This window comes from Desmodus rotundus, chromosome 4, assembly GCF_022682495.2.
Source record: "Desmodus rotundus isolate HL8 chromosome 4, HLdesRot8A.1, whole genome shotgun sequence".
NCBI lineage: Eukaryota > Metazoa > Chordata > Mammalia > Chiroptera > Phyllostomidae > Desmodus > Desmodus rotundus.
Window position 1 is genome coordinate 143074820 of NC_071390.1, and position 4670 is coordinate 143079489.

The window sequence follows — 4670 nt, forward strand, 5'->3', positions numbered from 1 at the left end:
CACTGGGCACCGGTGCCTGTTGGTATGCTGTTTTTACTCTTGGAACGTGAGTGTGTGGTTTCCTCAAAGACAAATATTGGTACTCTCGCTTTTCAAGCAACAGAAACACTCATCCCCAGTTTTCTAATTACAGCCGGGAACTGTGTAGCACATTATAATTAGCATAATGCCTGAAAAGGTATTTCATTATCATTACTTTGTAAAACTTCCATGCATAGACGTAAGCAAAATTTAAAATAACCACCTGCAAACAGACAACCTGTGTCGTGTCTTCAGGTGAAGGCAGACTCCATACCCTGTCTTTGCTCCTCCCTGGGGGGTCTTAGGCAAGTGACTCTCTGGCCCTCCGTTTCTTTGTCCAGAAAATGGCAATGACGACAGCTCCCCTCTCACAGGGTTGTGAGCTTTAAACGGATGCATTAACATAAAGCAGTTAAAATACCGCCTGGCACAGAGAAAGCCCCCAATGAGTGTGAGCTCTCCGCAAGCCACTCATGCCACGCTCCTGCCCCGTGTCCCAGGTTTTCAGACATAATCAGCATAAAGGGGAATCTGCGGGTAGAAACCATTCACAGCCCCTTCCCTGCCATGGGGGCCTCCCTGGGCAGAACAGAACAGTCCTCAGACCCGCTTCCGACCCCGGACCACACAGGAAACCTCCCCTCTCTCTCCTCTCCTCGGTTGGGGGGTGGTGGGACTGGGTGAGGCCAGGTATGTCCTCCCACTTTTGCTGGTAAAAACAAGATGAGGAAAACCTGCCCAAATGGTTCCTGACAGACCTAGGAGCATGATAAAGTCTTTTTTCTTAAAAGAAAAATCACTGTGGATCGCTCAGAGTCAGCAGCTGGGACTTACTGTGGTGAAACCCCCAGATACTCAGGTTTCCTCTTCTCCCCCCACAGAGCGATGGCCTCTGGACAGAGCCCTTGAAACAGAAGGGCGAGGGAAGGGCCTGGAAAGGTCAGTGGTTCCTGATCCCCAGAGCTCAGAGCCATGTCGGGCTTTCCAGGCACTCAGCACTGTGAGGTGGGGAGGGTCCTCCGTCTCCACTGAGACTCGCAGTGTGCAGAGCCACCAGGAACACCCCTGGCAAACCTCATGGTGGGTGAAGCTGGTTTCCCAGCCCACTTGCCACCCTTTCTTTCAGCCCTGCCCCACCCATGTGTCACACACCCTCAGGCTCATCAGAGCCGATCTCTGGGATCCCATCAACTCTAAAACCTCCTTTCTAGAAGATGATCTTCTCACCTGGAGGCTGTAAAAGACACCTTCCAAAAGATTCTGCATTTTTAAAGCATGAAAAACTGGAAGCTGAACAAATGACTCTAATTGTGAAATTTTAAGTATCAGTAAACACAGACATGTATTATTTTTTAAAAACATATGTGTTTATTAGAGACAATTTGAAAAATATAGTAAAGAAGAAAGAAGTTTTCTATCAGGCACTGAGAATTTATGTTTTCATATATTTCTTTCCAGTCTATTAATTTGGACATTAAAAAAAAACTTAATGACTCACTGAATATGTAAATTTTTTGTTCCTACCTCCAACACATTTACTGTATTTTGCTGTGCATAATGCACACTTTTTTTGCCAAAGTTTTGAGAGAAAAATAAGGATGCACCCTATATGTGGGCAGCACCTGAAACACCTTGTATCTGTTCTTGTGTTTTGTAATTATTTGTTACATAAAATTTCTTGTACCATAATATGTTAAAAATAAGTGTTATTAGAAAATTCTTTTATAATACAAAAACCAAGTATCTAAATATAAATAAATAAAAATGGAATTAAAAAATTAAAATGAAAGATTTATTTTCCTGAAAGTTTAAGTCAAAAATGTGGGTGCCCTACTTATGGTACTTAGGAAGAGTGTCGGGGGCTAGGGCAGGGGGGCCTTCCTGGCTTCCAGAAGCCCTGCTGCAGCTCCCTGCCTTGGACACAGGGCTTGTCCTTCCCCTTGTTCATGGGAAGGCCCAGCAGTAAGAAGAAAATTAGGAGAAAAGAACTTGGAGACATTACATTTCTTACACTCTTCTTCTGTGTTTTGAGTCACTGGCTCTTTCTCAAAAGCCTTGGCTTTGTGGAATAGCAGCCACAATCCGTGACAAGCTGGGTGATAAATAGGATATTGATGGGCAATTACTTGGCACCAAATAGCTCCATAAATCAACATGCTACAGTCAAGGGCAGCGCTAAGGGAATGCAGGCCCCACAGTCTTGAGAGGTGAGGATGGGAAGCAGAGGTGGCCTTCTGAGCACCTTGCAGAGAATGGTAGATTTCCCTCATGGGGCGCAGACACTCCACCCTGGTCATGATGCAGCTGGTGCCCTCACCCCCTAACAACAGGAAGGCCTCCTGCTGACATTAGGGTTTGAGGAGCCTTGGGTGGGGTTCCAGACCAAATGGGGCTGTGCTCCTGCCTCAGTAGTGCCTTCTGGTGATTACCAGCCCCATGATGCTTCCCGATCTCGTCCATTAGGATTCTACAAGTAATGCAGCCTCATTGTAGAGCATTTTTAAAATGTAGACAAATATATAAAGAAGGAACTAGTCCCATGACAGAGATGACTAACCACTGTTAACATTTGTCCTCCTATAGACTTTTAAAAAGACATGGTACCCATAACCCTGGATCCTATGAAGTGGTGCATTTCACCTTCTGCCCCCATCACCCCCTATTCAAAGACAAAGCTCCACTCTCTTCCCCTCACCACAGGGCCAGTTCAGCTTTCCCTGGCTCAAAAGGCAGGGAGCTCAAATTTGAGGCAACCAGTTCTGGCCAAAAATGGTCCCAGAAGCTTCTAGCTGCTTTGATGTCCAAAATGCTAACTTCTCCCTGCTCAGTTTATTCAAATACTGTAAGATGAGTCATCCCAGACACAAAACATCAACTCAGGCAGGAAAAATATATTAACACCAAAGCACCAAAAATACCTCCCCCCCCAAAATAAAAAGACAACCAACTCCCAGGAAATCTAGTCTTAAAGATATGCATTTTAGGCAGTTCAAGCAGAACTATTAACAAGAGAGAAGGAAGCCTTCTTTCTGAATATCACCAGAGAAAACCTTGACAGACCTCATTTCTAGTGAGCCTTCTTCTCAGAAGGGGAAAAGGATCCAATGAAGGCCCTAGTTCCTCATTCCTATGGGAGTCACACTTAGAAATAGTAAATGAACTGAGATGGTGTGACTTAATGCAGTCTTCTAATAGTTATTTTGCAAATTATCACTGAAGCTCTTTAAACAATTCCTTCATGACCACATTTTAAACACATAAAAGCAGGAATTGATCAAAATGAACATTCCTTGAGACACTCTCATCTTTCCGCCACACAGGGCACAGATAAGTTTCCGGGCTGTGGGGTAGGTCTCATTTCTCATAGGCTCCTTATCAATTACTGCCTGGACGGAATTCACCCTCCGTGCTCAGTCACACAAGCTTGTCTAAATGACAAACATAACTTTTCTCGAGCCCCTAACAAAATAAATCTCTCAGCAGGGGAGTGGAGCTCGTCTATACTCCTGCACTGAAATGCTCATTTGCATGCTAATTACCCAGGAAGTCCTTCCAGTTGAAGAAAGTGGGACAGAAATGCCAGGTCTGGACTCAGGAGCCCAGTGCTTTGCTGTCCAGGTGGATGAATGGGAACTAAGGACGGCTTAGGTGGAAGCAATTGGGACACAACTTACTTTAGTTATATCTAAAGCCACTCTGGCTGAGTCAGTCAGGTCCAGATTAACCAGACAACCCACGCTCTCCTGCAGTCGCTCCGACTGTGGAGTGGAGCAAAGAGATTTTGTTTTTGTTTTGTTTCTTGCCTGTCATTTATGAATAAGGAGGCCTTTTCACTCAGGTTCTGCATATAGGCACCTGAACAAAAGAAAAGACAGACTTCAAGTTCTATTAAGTGCCTCAAAGAACCTCCTAATCACAGCTCCGAAAGTTCTGTTCAAATAACTGAAAATAATTATTTTCCGATTGAATGAATTGAAGCTACAGCTATTCGGCAAAGTCAATGTATGAATATAATTTGAAAATTGCTTTCCTCCACTAAAATCAACAGGAAAAGAGGGAGGACCTACTTTTGTTTATGCATATAAATGGACAGTAAGAGCACTTCAGTTTTCTTAATTTCTGTATTCTTTACATTTGAAGGTGAGTGGGCAACATTTTTCCTTTTTCCCTGTTTTAGAAAGGTACTGTTTCTTTTATTTTGCCATTTTTCTGTTTTGCTTCTGGAAGGTTTTGAGAGTCTGAGGAAGCCAAGTGGAAATGGACTTTTTCTTTCTGTCGTTTCAGACTGGGGGTCGCTTGTGCTCTGACTTCTTCTTCCCTGTGTGCCGACCTTCCTTCTGTGCTGAATGTTCTCCCACACCTGTGGCCCCAGGGTGCTCAGGGCACTGTCCCCATGTTAACCAGAAGCTCCTAGAAGGCAGGGCCAGTGGACCTGCCTTCTCATTCTTAAATCTAAACTAGCCCTTCCTGAGTCCCTGCAGCCAGAGGCCTGGATGGTACTGACAGATGTCTACTTTGTTGTCCTCTTAGTTCAAAATCTCTCTCTCAAGACTGTTTGTACTTTCAAATCTTGAATTAAAATAACAAGAAAAAAGCAAACAAAATATAACCAGAGACACTGAAGTTAAGAACAATCTAACAATAGCCAG